The sequence below is a fragment of the Garra rufa genome, chromosome 9 (assembly GCF_049309525.1).
Source record: "Garra rufa chromosome 9, GarRuf1.0, whole genome shotgun sequence".
In the NCBI taxonomy this organism is placed as follows: Eukaryota; Metazoa; Chordata; class Actinopteri; order Cypriniformes; family Cyprinidae; genus Garra; species Garra rufa.
In genome coordinates, this window is record NC_133369.1 from 21,367,209 (window position 1) to 21,382,121 (window position 14,913).

The 14,913-nt window shown below is 37.3% G+C and overlaps 1 long non-coding RNA gene across 1 annotated transcript in view; it reads left to right on the top strand.

Annotated features, from left to right (window-relative positions):
* LOC141342186 (uncharacterized) overlaps positions 1 to 4,762 on the top strand; it is a 52,691-nt gene extending 47,929 nt beyond the window's left edge. Inside the window, exon 3 of the long non-coding RNA XR_012356670.1 lies at positions 3,655 to 4,762. This is a non-coding gene — a long non-coding RNA (uncharacterized lncRNA). The remainder of the gene's footprint in view (positions 1 to 3,654) is intronic.
* The last annotated feature ends 10,151 nt before the right edge of the window (positions 4,763 to 14,913 follow it).

Here is a 14,913-nt window from a genome sequence, read left to right on the forward strand (position 1 = left end):
TCATTGGATGCCCATTTTCCACAATTTGATATGATTCTTTAGGGGTCTATAACATACTTAAATATCTATAACATACTTTGCTTAAAGGGATGGTTCGGAGTAGAATTGACTTCATTGCTATGCACTCCGAAGCCATGTAAATACCCCATCCAAAGTTTTTTTTTACCTTAGTCAAACATTTATGGAGATATTAGAGTTTTTCGAATTGCTTGTTACAGGTGTGAATGGTACATGTAATGTATCTCGTAAATTGCACCACTAAACGTGCAAGTAATCTTACCAAACTTGTACAGTAGTGTAAATAGGTTATGTACTCACAAAACGCTGCATCAGAACATTTGTAAGTCCACCACGAGTGTTTTAAAAACACGTTTTACCCGAGAACTACTAGTCTCAGAAACTACAAGTCGACGTCACTTCCCTGGTTTGAAAAAAGCACGTAAAAGTCCTCCTACTACATCTGTGTGCATGTCAACTTGTAGGAGGACTTTTACGTGCTTTTTTCAAACCAGGGAAGTTTGGTAAGATTACTTGCACGTTTAGTGGTGCAATTTACGAGATACATCACATGTACCATTCACTCCTGTAACAAGCAATTCGAAAAACTCTAATATCTCCATAAATGTTCGACTAAGGTAAAAAAAACTTTGGATGGGGTATTTAGATGGGCTTCGGAGTGCATAGCAATGAAATCAATTCTACTCTGAACCATCCCTTTAAAATTTCTCAATGGTAGTGTAAAACAACACCCTTTTTACCTTGTCAAAAACAGCTCTGTTCACAGCGAGCCATTTTTTTTTACATTATAAGGAAAGTTGATTTGCAAAGATTCATTAAAAAAAAACCTTATACTCGCTTCTTCTGCAGGTGAAGCTGGATCATAAATGATTTGCACGAATTCAGACAGAAGCCGGTGCGTTCCCTATCCGATAATTTTTTTTTCCTCATTCTAAAAACAAATTCTGTAAACACGGCGTCGTCTCAAGAAATATCTTCGTACACAAGAAACCACTGAAAACGGTGTAGTATATATGCCAGACCAGTATGGGGCGCTGTAATTCTGCCATAGAGATACACTATACTTGGAGAAGAAGACTTTGAGCATGCGCATAACCTTGCGCGCTGTATACGAACCAAGAAGAAGAATCGCTTGTTGCTCATAACAGTTGCATAGAAGCAATAGATTTTGCTGTAATAAAGCTAGTAGGCTTAGTAGCAACACGAACACAATCATGTAGTCCGTCATTATTGTTGTTGCTGTTACGTGTGACGCAGCCGACACGTGATGTGATGACATCATCGTTTCACAAAATATACAGATTGGCTGTACACACGAAACCACAAGGGTGTCGTTTTCAGATTCATCCACTTTGGGACCCGGTTTCAAAAAACAGCGGTTTCAGTCTCCTAAAACGCCGGATCCGTGTGGACGAAACGCCAATACGATAAAAAATGTATACGTATACTGCGAAAAGCGTCTCTGTGTGGACAGGCCCATAGACGCATTTGGGTAGATTGTTGGGCGCATTCCATTTAAAAACAAAAGTAGTCCTCCACATCTTCAGCGGCTCAGATTTTGGAAGTAAATGACGACTGCTATGTTCATTATTACATTCAACAACAGAACACCTCAATCGCTTAGGAGACTTTCTTGTCTGAATAGTTTACAGCTTATTCAGAGCAGATCTAAGTCGGCCGTGTCAATCAACCATTGTGGAAGCGGCCTTGGCTTCCTCAAATTAAAGGCTTAATTTCATAGTAAATAGTGAGAATTTGATCTTAAATAAAGTGACTATTTATAATTAACTAATTTTAATTAAGATGAATAAATATTAATTAAATACAGATGTACTGATTATTGTTAGCTAATGTTAGTTAATGCATTACTAATGAAACCTGTGCTTTTGTTTCTCATTCTTTTTTTAAGCAGTCTCACATACCTCTTAGAATTCTACCTGTTCTGTGACTTTAGTTTTGGAGATCACTGAAGCTCCATACTAATGAGAGCACTCTATACAAATAATAAGAATATAGCAGACTCCATCTGGCTCATGAGAAATCAGTTGTATTTATGAGAGCGGCACCCCTATCTTGACTGCATAGTCATTATGCGCACAAAAAAAAAAAAAAATTCTGTAGCCAGGCTCTTGTTGTTCACTGTTAGCTTCTGTTTATAGTCACACTGCAGATGGGGAACTGCCAAACCTGCACTAATTCTACCAGTGTAATTCGGAGCGGAAAGCAGAACCACAAATCAGAGTGACAGCAACATTCAGCAGCAGCTCTGTAAAAGGCCCTCGCTGCCTCGCTAAGGACAATCGGCTGAGATGTGGTAAATTGCGTCTCTTGAAACAGCCTGAATTAAAGGAAGTTGGCAGTGCTTTAGGCCTCAAATTACTTCATTACTCACTATAGATATCAGACGAAGACTTTGCTAGAGGAGGGAAAGAGGGAGTCCAAGATTAAGGAGCTCAGTTGAGAGTTAGACAGGCTGAAAAAAAGCATACACTTTCTCTCTGTGTTAAGAATGTGGCTTGGATGCAGATTAGGCCTATTTCAGGACTAAAATGATTCTCAGAGCAAAATTATACTTGACTGTGAAAATCAGCCTTCGTCATATACTCTTGCTGATAATTGGGCTTTCATCTTAAGCTTTGTGTTCATGACATTCTGCAGTTCTGTAAAGTAGTCGTTTTACAAAATACATTTTGCTAATACGTTTACATACCCCTTGCATAAGTTAATAAGATATATAACATTATAATTTGTGTTCTTTCCTGTGGCTCATGGATGTTGCAGTCAAGGCCGAAATTATTCATACCCCTGGCAAATTCTGAAGTTTTTTTTTTTGACCGGAAATGACACAGGCTTCTCCCAAAAGATAATATGACAATGTACAAGAGGCATCATTGTGGAAAAAAATATTTCTCAGCTTTTATTTACATTTAAATAAAAAGTGGCATGTCCAGAATTATTCATACCCTTTGCAAACTGTCACAGTCTATGGGAAAATCCAGAGTTCTATACCATTCCAAATAGTCCAAGCTGTTCTAAAGCATCCTAATTACCCTGATTCATTGGGAACAGCTGTTTTAATTAACTCAACAGGTGAAAAACAGAAGCTCTCTGATGTTGGTTTGTGGACAGTCATGGTTAAGACAAAGGAGCTCACTGAGGACCTGCGGCTGTGCATTGTGGCTGCTCACAAGTCAGGAAAGGGCTATAAGACCATATCTAAATGTTTTGAAGTTCCAGTGGCTACAGTGCAAAGTATTATTAAAAAAATACAAGACATTCCACACTGTGAAAAATCTCAGAGGTCGTGGTCAGGAGCCAAAAGTGACACCTGTGCTGGCCAGGAGGATAGTGAAAGAGATAAAAGAAAATCCAAGGATCAACCAAGGAGGACACCACTTCTCCAGATAAGGCACACAAAAGCCCGCTTGGCCTTTGCAAAAATTCATCTGGACAAAGAAGAAGACTTTTGGTCTTTTGTTTTATGGTCAGATGAAATAAAAAATTGAATTGTTTGGCCACAATGATGTACCCTTCATTTGAAGTAAAAAAGGAGAAGCCTTCAACCCTAAGAACACATTCCCCACTGTCAAACATGGGGTTGGTAACCTAATGTTTTTTTTTTTTTTTTTTTTTTAGACGGTGGACCAGGGAACCTAATCACAGTAAACGGCACCATGAAAAAGGATCAATACATCAAAATTTTCAACAACAACATCAGGCAGTCTGCAGAGAAACTTGGCCTTGGGCACCAGTGGACATTTCAGTAAGACAACGACCCAAAACACACAGCAAAAGTGGTGAAGAAATGGTTAGCAGACCTACCCATATGAACAAACCTGTCCTATACCTTACCCATATCCAACCTCAAGAGGTGCAAAAGTGTCAATACAATACGAACACAATTGCTACATTGTACACATTTTTTTTTTATGTACATACACTCTTAAAAATAAAGGTGCTTCAAAAGGTTCTTCAAGCGATGCCATAGAAGAACCATTTTTGGTTCCACAAAGAACCATTCAGTCAAAGGTTCTTTAAAGAACAATTTCTTGCGTACCTTTTTATAATCTGAAGAAACTTATTTGCCACAAAGAACCTTTTGTGAAACAGAAAGGTTCTTCAGATGTTAAAGGTTCTTTATGGAACCATTTAGACAAAAAGGTTCTTCTATGGAATTGCGAAGCACTTTTTTTTTTAAGAGTGTAGTAGTTAAGGCCACCCAAAAATGTTATTGAAAGAAATATTTTTGTTTGTTTCTGGAAATATTTCATTCATTTTTACTTACACAAATCTGCTTCCATACAATACAAGATGTTACGAACCAAGGATATGCAATCGTTTTATCAAGATAAAATGTGCCTAAAATATATGCAAATATATGCTATACAGCACCATAATATTTTTTTTATTGTTTTTATTGTTTTTTTCTTTTTGGAAAATGCTAAACATCTTTCAGATTATGCAAAGGGTATGTAAAATTTATAGTAAAAAAAAGGTATGTAAACTTGAGTATGAGTCACTGTTTGCCCCACAACATGATGAGGCAGTAATTAACATTTTTAGGACCTCTCAAGCTGTGCCTGCAGTGGCCATAACTCTTCCCACATTAAAACACACATGACAAACAGTATGAATGTGAATGTCTCAGCTCTGTTTGGAAAGAAATCTACACTTTATATAGAGCTGTAAATGTGGAAGCACATAAACACAAACTTGCTAAGCCTGGAGCAATCGATGTTAATAAAAAAACGTAGAACTCTGTTCTAGAGTCGGCCTCAGATTTATATAGCCCATTCGTCCACCCCCCTCTCCGCTCTCTGGTCTCTCTGGTCTCTCTCTGTGTCTGTCTTGCCCTCTCTTTCTCAGTCTCGCTGTTTTTTTCACAGTCGGGTCCCATTAGAGAGCTTGTTCGTGCATTGGCGTAGCCTCAGGCTGGCCAATAAATGACTTAAAATAATAAGGAACAAATGTTCTTGCGCCAAGGTTTTGTTAGATGGCTTGAGGAAGAGGTAAAGGTGCAGACACAAAGTCCCTGAACAAGCTTTGAACTCAGTGATTTTTATGCACATTCATTTATATTGTCTAGGTCTTATGCAATAAGTGCACAAAAGAGTCTCATATTAATATGCTTAGTTATAAAATTGTTTAATCCCCTCTCTTGTAAAGCAGAAAATATGTGCTAACCAGATTCTGAATTTGTCAACAAAGTCAGTGGTTGCTGTCAGGCCACTGCGGTGATGCACATGTCCAAATCTTCCCACATTGTAAAGATTTGTTTTCACTACCAGAACATGAATTTCCAGCAGTAGTAGCGCTTATGTACCTAAAGTCTGTCAGAATGATAGAAATGTTTCTTTAAATTTATATTCAAGTGTAAAAATGTCTCCAGCGAAAGACGCCGGAGAGACATTTGCTATGCTGAAGACTTCACATCCCCTACAGTCGGAATTCAGAAAAATAAGAAATTGAAGAGTCATTTATCAGAAAGTTTTCCTGGTGAAAGCTGGTCCCCATAGTGTGCTGAACAGATTCGACTTGTTTGACTCGAGGAAAGTCATTGGAAAGGATTGTCATAGGTTGGTCATTTCATAAGCAGCATCATATGGAAATAAACAGCCTGGTATTCCAGCTAGCTGTGGAACGCCAATGCGGGAAGAGTGAAAAGAATCACTTGTCTTGTCGATAATGACCTAAATCTGAAGCTATACACCTATTCTATGTTTTACACATTTCCGAGAAATCTGACCATGAAAACAATGGTTAGTGTTTTAAAGTACTTCAACGATTCTCCATCAAGTTTGAGCATGAACAATAATCTCTAACATAAAACAAAATGTACTCTTTGCAAGTCATCAATAAACACTAGTGCAAAAACACACATACATTATAATGTTAGTGTTAAGTTGATTAAGAGATTTTTTCTCTTCTATATTAACAAAATGCCTTTTACATGACTTTCTTGTATATATTATTTACTAATGTAATTTCCCAAATTAGGTGCTCTCTGTTAAATGTTTTGTTCACCCAAAAAAGAAAATTCTGTCACTAAAGGATATTTACAGATAATTTACTTACCCCTTGTCATCCAAGATGTTCATGTCTTTCTTTCATCAGTCGTAAAAGAATTATGTTTTTTGAGAAAAACATTTCAGGATTTTTCTCCATATAGTGGACTTTAATGGTGCCCGCGAGTTTGAACTTCTAAAATGCAGTTTAATGCAGCTTCAAAGGGCTCTTAACAATCCCAGCCGAGGAAGAAGAGTCTTATCTTGCAAAATGATCGGTTATTTTCTAAAAGACTGACAATTTATATACTTTGCAACCTTAAATGCTTGTCTTGTCTAGCTCTACGTGAACTATGTGTATTCTGTTTCAAGACAGTTAGGGTAGGCCGAAAAATCTCATTTTCTCCTCCAACTTCAAAATCTGCTGAAGTATCAACCCAATATTTACAAAGTGAATGTGCAAAGAAAATCAAACACCCTTAAAAAAAAAAGGTAAAACAGCGATGTAGGAGAAGAAAATGAGATGGGAGTTTTTCAACCTACCCTAACTGTCTGGTTAAAGAGTATATAAATTGTCCATTTTTTAGAAAATAACCAATCGTTTCGCTAGATAAGACCCTTCTTCCTCGGCTGGGATCTTTAGAGCCATTTAAAGCTGCATTTAAACTGTATTTTGGAAGTTCAAATTCACGGCCACCATTAAAGTCCACTATATGGAGAGAAATCCTGAAATGTTTTCCTAAAAAAAAAAAGAAAGACATGAACATCTTGGATGATGACAAGGGTGCGAATTATATGTATATTTTTGTTCTGGAAGTGAACTTCTCCTTTAATTACTCATGGAGATTGACACGTTAGAGAATAAATTGTTTAAAAAAGTCATTATTTTAGTTTTCTTTGCACATAAAAAGTATTCTCATAGCTTCATAAAATTACTGATGTCACATGGACTATTTTAACGATTTTCTTACTACCTTTCTGGGTCAGAAAGCTCTTGGACAGAGGTATTCAGGTTGAGTAATGAGTAATTAATGACAGAATTTTACATTTTGGGTTAACTATCCCTTTAACTTAGATAAAATTCACTATAAATTCCTAATCTTACATTCAGAGCCCAGAATAAACACTTGTTCTTGCCCTTGCCAAAAAAAAAAAAAAAAAAAAAAAAAAAAAAAAAAACTCCAGGCCTCTAGGTGGTGACACATTCGTATCATTAAACCACAAACATGGAAATATATTTCTTCATGAAACAATACAAATGGAAATTTCTGGTCTGGTAAGAAATATTTATGGATAGCACATTTTCTCTTTCTGAACATCGATAAATTTGACAACAAATTACTTTTGGACCCTGCTTACATATATCTGTATGTATGAATAGTTACAGAGGTTCTTTCTTTTTACCCCCCCCCCCCCCCCTTTTTTTTTCATACCACAGCATATTCAGCTTATTTATCACTTGAATTATTATTTACTTTGTAGGAGCACCAATCATGTGTAGCAAATTCTCCACTTCACTTCACCTTATCTGTATCTCTATCTGCATTCTGTTTATTACTTGCAACCTTCATAAAAATAAATAAAGCAAATTTAATAAGAAAAAATAGGATGTGTGAAGCTCATCAGCAAGATCTGAAATCATTTTAGCAGTAGTGTGTAGTCAGCATGTATGCTACATGCTCAGTTGAGTTCATCTCATATTTTCTCATTCAGCAAATCCCATCGCTGCATAATGAAAACACACACATTTATTAGTTTGATTCAGGGCAGGCAAAGCGGTTGGTATCACAAAAACAACAGACAAAAATAAATGAAGTTGAGTTGTACTCATGTCATGCAGCATGCTAACACAAGAAAGAGACTGTGTGGTTTCAACCCAGAGAACAGAAGACGCCAGAGAACCGCCATCTGGGCCCAACAAAGAACTGTCATAAACGGCCCGGGAGATCCATGAGAATGAATAACCCAGCCATCTTCCACTAACACAGCCTGTTTTCAACTTTTTATGCTTTGAACAAGGGAATGCGGGAAGGAGAATGTCACTGGCAGACTGTGGGATTTTTTTTTCTTTACTTGCATCCACAGCATTGCATAGCCCTCCATCTTTTGATGCTTGTTTTTTATGGACTGTGTCATACTGTGTCAGTAATGAATGAATATTTAACTGCCAGTTCAGATTCGAGTTCAATTATACTCATCCTGAATGTTGCCTAGGAGATCCTGATAAGAAAACATAGCGGAATAATGCCGCAGAATTGTAATTTATCCGTAAGAGATTTATCGGTAGGAGTGGCCGTAACACCTTTTGCTTTAACATCTGTAACACGCTTTATAAACTTTGACAGAATTTCTCCCCATTTGTCTGGCGCACATTTTTCCACTGATTTAGACAGTACAACTCACCCATAAACTGTTTAAATTAATGGCAAGTACAAAAAGTGCTGCTTGTTTACTGTAACAGTACGTGGGTTGTGGATGTAACAAAGATAGAAAACATGCACATCAGGTTAAATTTTGAACATGCATTTGTTTTGTTGAACAAATTAACGTTCACAATTATTTTTTAATATCAGCCCACATCAGCCCCCATCTCTAATTCCACCAATTTAATTTATACTTTTTTTAAATAAGGACAAATGTTTATGAAGTTAGAAGAATAATTACAAATATATTTTAAGCATCGGTTACACTTAAAAATAGTGTGTGCTTAATAACTCTCCCATAAAATTGGAGGAATTTCACCCTTGCATGCTGAAAAAAATGGTAAATAAAACAAATATTATTAAAGTATGTTTTACAAGACAATATTTTCTGTCTTTCAGTCTTTCTGTGTCACTAAAAATGACAGTACTTGTGTAACATCACATGATTATATTTCATATAAATAATTTTGATTTTTCTCATTTTTGTATTGTAGTCTACAAGAGTTTTTTGAAACACTGGCTCATTGGAAATACGTGCCTATATATATATATATATATATATATATATATATATATATATATATATACAAAACAAAAATGGTATCAGTCACTCATTATGTACATTTAATAATGTTAAAAACATTTAACATTTATAAATTAGATAATATGTAAATGTATCAATTTTGTTGGAGTGCAGCTAGTCTCAGCCTCAGACGTCAAGCCCACGGAATGTTGGCTAAACGTCTGATGCATATGGTACACTTAACTGGAAACACTTCAGGAATGTCGAAGTCGTCATCTGATTAGTTGAATTTGATCGGATTTCCGGGAGACGCGAGTGTCGCGTTTATTTTCGGTCCGCCGGGAAACAAAGCGCAGACTGATTTACTCAGCGTTTTGCTAAAATGTGCTTATGCAGACGCCATTGTTGTTATACACATTTGCGACGTTCGCGAACAATTTACTGACTTACTGCTTGTTCTCCCTCTTCCTATTTAACTTTAAATGCTGATTATTTCAATGACTGACTTGTTGCATCCCAGTCTGTTGTTGTGGGGGCATTTCCACGCACCGAAACGTGACGCTGAACGAAACGAACTGTGATTGGTTGTTTGACATGTCGGTCAAATGGCCTCATGGACGGGCCTTGGCCAATGAAAGCTGCCATGAATTCCAGACCTTCAGCAGTCAGTCTGAAGGTCTGGCTACTCGAGACTAGAGTGCAGCGCGCTTCCATGAACTCTGATTCATCAAGTGGCTTTCTATTGTGTGACCTGCTTTCTTTGGTGGTAAAGCATATTTTAGTAATTAAATTAACATTATATAATTGAAATAACACACTGCCTGTAAACAAAAATACAATGGCTGCATCCGAAACCTCTAAAATGCTGCCTTTGGAGGCAGCATTCCAAGGCTGGAAGGCATCAAGGCTTGTCCGAATCCAAAATCTGATTCACTTCCTGGTTCCAGAGGTACCTTCATCTGTATGAATTTTGAAGGCAGCATAGATGTATCCTTTGCTGTCTTTGATTTCCCACAATCCCATGCTTGTGCGTCATATAGGCTATATAAATAAAGATATTCTGGTGAAATTAAACTTGTTACTTTATATAATAGATGAGATCTTGGCCATGATATACTTTATAAATATTGTAAAAACATAATAAGCAATATTACTTGTAATAATAGTATTTCATAAAAGTGTTAAAAGGGTTCAAATAAGTAGTTAATAAAAATAATGTAATATACTGCTAATAATAATGAAACCGTCTCTAGTAACCTGTTCTGCAATAATACTTGCATCAGTGCTTTTATTTATTTAAGCAAAAAATAGCTGCCATTCTCAGTAATCTTCTCCGACACACAGACCTTCTGCGGGCAATGACATCTAGGTCTTTATTATTAAAGCATTTATATATGGCTGTAAGATCGTTTTTCTCCAAAGTGTACAACTTAACAGTTAGGTAACCTAGTGATGGCGTCATGTTACGCTGCCTCTAAAGCCTGTCTGAAACTGTCGAAGTTATTGCCTGATAGGGCAGCGAGACAGCAATCAGCTGCCTAGGCTTTCGCAGCCAATATTCTATTCCATAACAACTGAAACACTGTCACCATATTTTTAATGGAAAATTTGTACCATAATTTTTTTTTTTTTTTTTTTTTTACATATTATTTAAATTCTGTGTCTCTGCTTTGGCACCCAGTGTCTTATTTTTAAAGGGATAGTTCACCCAAAAATGAAAATTTGATGTGTATCTGCTTACCCCCAGGGCATCCAATATGTAGGTGACTTTGTTTCCTCAGCAGAACACAAACAAAGATTTTTAACGAAAACCGGTGCAGTCTGTCAACCAAATAATATGAGTGGATGGGCACCAAACCTTTAAAAGTGAACAAAAACATGCACAAACAAATCCAAATTACACCCTGCGGCTCGTGATGATACATTGATGTCCTAAGACACGAAACGATCGTTTTTTGCGAGAAACTGAACAGTATTTATATCATTTTTTACCTTTGATACACAGCCACGTCCATCTGTCCTGAGCACGAGCTTGTCATCCGGATCGTTACATGTGTACGCGCTCTAGTGTAGAATACGCAAACGCCGGAAGTGATCTGTCCCATGTATACAACACTCATTGTTTACACAGTGCACAGAGATTGTGGGTATAGCGGCTATTCAAAATGGTAATTACTTGCGCTTATCCTGATTGTTCAAACCTATTTAAAGCTAAAAGATTACGTTTGCTTGTGCAAACTCATCCGGGTCTTTTCACTGATTTCCCCTTACGGCGTTAGCGGAGTGCGTTTACATGTAACGATCCGGATGATGAGCTCGTGCTCAGGACAAATGGACGTGGCTGTGTATCAAAGGTAAAAAATTATATAAATACTGTTCAGTTTCTCGCAAAAAACAATCTTTTCGTGTCTTAGGATATCAATGCATCGTCACGAGCCGCAGGGTGTAATTTGGATTTGTCTGTGCATGTTTTTGTTTACTTTTAAAAGTTTGGTGCCCATTCACGTCCATTATATGGCTGGCAGACTGCACCGGTTTTCGTTAAAAATCTTCGTTTGTGTTTTTCTGAGGAAACAAAGTCACCTACATCTTGGATGCCCTGGGGGTAAGCAGATAAACATCAAATTTTCATTTTTGGGTGAACTATCCCTTTAAGCAGAACACATATAAAACTTTTCAGGGTAGACTTTCAAGTCAAATCTTGACATCCGCATGAATGCAGGTCATGTAGCGGTCAGCGCATGCATGCAAATGTTTGTGTAGAAGTGCGTGTGTGTGGTGTCTCCAGATACCTAGACAACTTAATCAGATTCTCCTGTCTGGATTTCCCATGCTGACTGTCCAGTATCTTTCAGCTGTCCGCAAGCTGTTTTAATGCATACACAATCAGACCCTCCGGTGTGAGTCTTTTGGATACTAAGCCATTGGAGGCTGTGACCATGTCCAACATGAGACAGCCAGTAAAAGCAACGCAGCAGAGTATCCACAGGTACTGCCAGCATAGAAGTGCGGGAATGCTGACAGAACAATGAATCCTGGTCAATCACTAGTGAAACAGCCAAAACCTTTCAGAGAAGACTCACCAGCCACCTCCGCATAAACCCGACATGTCACCAGGCAGTCTCGCTTCTATTGGACATAAACTGACACCCAGCAACAGCTCCTGAGCCGAGACGGTTCCACCTTATTGCACAGCCTGTTTGATTTATGTTCTTTCAAACACTGTTTGGGTTTGATACATTTCTTTTCTCACACCTGACAGCTGACTGAAGGAGCGTTCCTCGAGAAACGTGTGCTGGGTGGGAGGTGTTGGCTTTCTTGCACAGTGATGAAATTGGATAATTAAGTTTGATTATTGAGCCCACAGGAATTTGTGTGTTTATATTGTTATTATGAGCATTAAAATTACGACAGATCAGCTGAACACCAGCGTGGCACCCCATCGCTAAAACATTAGCAGGTTGTGACAGAACTGCTAATTAGGTTAATGAATATACATTTGATATGAAGTTAACTGTTTTTTATTACTTCAGAGATATATATACTATTCATATAGTGTGAATATAAAGCAACCTGGTCTCATGACGAAAACGTACCTGTGGGAACATCTTGGTGAGGTGCAAAATATGTACCATAAGTACATATCACTGCAGTTTCTAACAGAAATGTCCACTGAGTGGCGTTAAAAGAGTGTTCATTTTTATTTATTTTTTTCCTGGTAAAGATAAACGTATGGTACATTTTATGGTAAAGGCTGGGTATGCGTACATCAATGTAGTGTAAATTTTGTCACACTGAACAACAGTGATTACTGTTTTTGCATTATTGTAAGTTGTAGGTTTAGGGTTGGGGTAGGTGTAGACGTTCTAATAGGTAGAAAAAACATGATCAAAAAGGTTGAAAATTTAATTTAATATTAGTTTCTGGCCACAGCTGTATCAAAAACGTTTTATGCGACATTGGTTTTGTACGTATCACCGCAGTTCTAACTTGAAATGTCTGTTGAGGGCTGATATGTCTCTCTCTCATGACGTTTTAAAATAACATACCATCTGCACTACACCAAACCTACTCGAAAGTATAAACAAAAGTCAATGCGATGTAAAAACGCAATTGCAAGCATGCCATTTTAGCTTGTTTTTCATTGTGAGTCACATTTTTCACAGGATTCATACCCAAGGATCCTAAGTCCAATTCCATGCCACCTGACCTACCAAGCAAGCTTGTTGTCTGGAAAGCAAGACATACAGAGTTGTATTCATACCTGTGTATGAAAATTATTACAAGTGCTCGCTGTTCTACCGCCCCTAGTGTTCATTTCTGTTGGAAATTGCAGTAATGTACTTATTGGTGCGTATTTCGTGTGTCACAGGTACGTTGTCACCATGAGACCAGGTTGGAAAATAGCTCTCATAATTTCATAATTTGAATATAATTGAAATTCAAGTCATGAAAGACTGTTGAGTCCAGTTTCTGAATTTTGGCAGTGTCGTTGAGAAAACATGGTTAACACAATGGATGCATTATCAGAGTTGAAAGGAAATTTGTTCAAATTAATTATACTTTTTTTTTAAAAGGGGACCTATTATGCTCCTTTTTACAATATGTAATATAACTATGGTGTCCTCCAGAATGTGTCTGTGAAGTGTCAGCTCAAAATACCCCATAGATCTTTTATTATAGCATGTCAAATTTCCCCCTCTTTGGGTGTCAGCAAAAACACTCTGTTTTTTGTGTATCTTTAAATGCAAATAAGCTGCTGCCCCACCCCCTTTTCCACAAAAGGGCGGAGCCTTTACAGTTTACACTTTAATCCGACAACATGATAATCCGACAACAACAAAACCGGAGAATCTCACGGAGCCAAAATGTTAGAAATTATTTATGAAATATCCAGACATTTTTTTTCAGTATAAAACGAATGACATAGCTCTGCTCTCTGTGAATACAGTCAGAGACAGTGGTAACTTTAGCCACATTAACGTTAGCTGTACAGCATGCTAACAAGCACATCCATAAATGTGATTTGGAAACATTTAGAAAATATGAGGTGATTCTTACGCATTCTGGATATGATGTTTAAGCATAAATGGCTGGTATTGACCCATCTTTCTGAATTAGCTTCTGTCCAAATCCTGTGTTGAACTGACTCTTGTTTACAAAGCAGGACAGCATAAAATTATTTGCACAAATATATAAGACTCCTCGGCACATTTCCTTGTTACTTTTATTGTTCTCTATAGGTGCATTTCCATTACCCTTTAAATTGCGCAAAGTGAAATTGAGAATTGAAAATACACCTAATAGAAATGCTTCAATTGCGCAAAACTTCCATATATCGCAAAAAAGTTTTTACACTCGCATGAGGTGGAATTTCAGGCAATTCAAAAAAGGACTATTTTTCAAAACAGCAATGGAAACGTGAATTATGTGCAGTACAGTCAGGGCAGGGTCAATGCGAATACAGCAGATTGTCACCAGTCATGGGCGGGGCTTATGTCTACTGTGACATCACAGTAGGGGGAAATCTGAAACAGTCTATTTTCAGGCACTGCTTTTGATTTATGGGGATTATAAAAATGAGTGGGTGGATTTCTACCGTTATCCACCTTTTTCTTCCCGTAAGAGTGGGCATGGCCATTTGTACATTTTATGGGTCTAGCTTCCGGTCTCATCCATGTCCAGATATTTTTAGCTGTGCAAAAAAAAAAAAAAAAAAACAGCTTGTTTTGCTGTTTGATATTACAAATTGGTGTGTCTTACCATATTATTTTAATGTATTATCTTAATTATGAGTACACTGGTTTGTGGTGTTATTCTTCTCATTATTTCCTATAGCAGATAATGAACCCATCTCATCCATAGGCTTACATCCGTGTTGAAGGATAAGGTGGATAGGCTGGTTGTTCACACACTGTAGAAACACATTAGTGTTCAAACACCA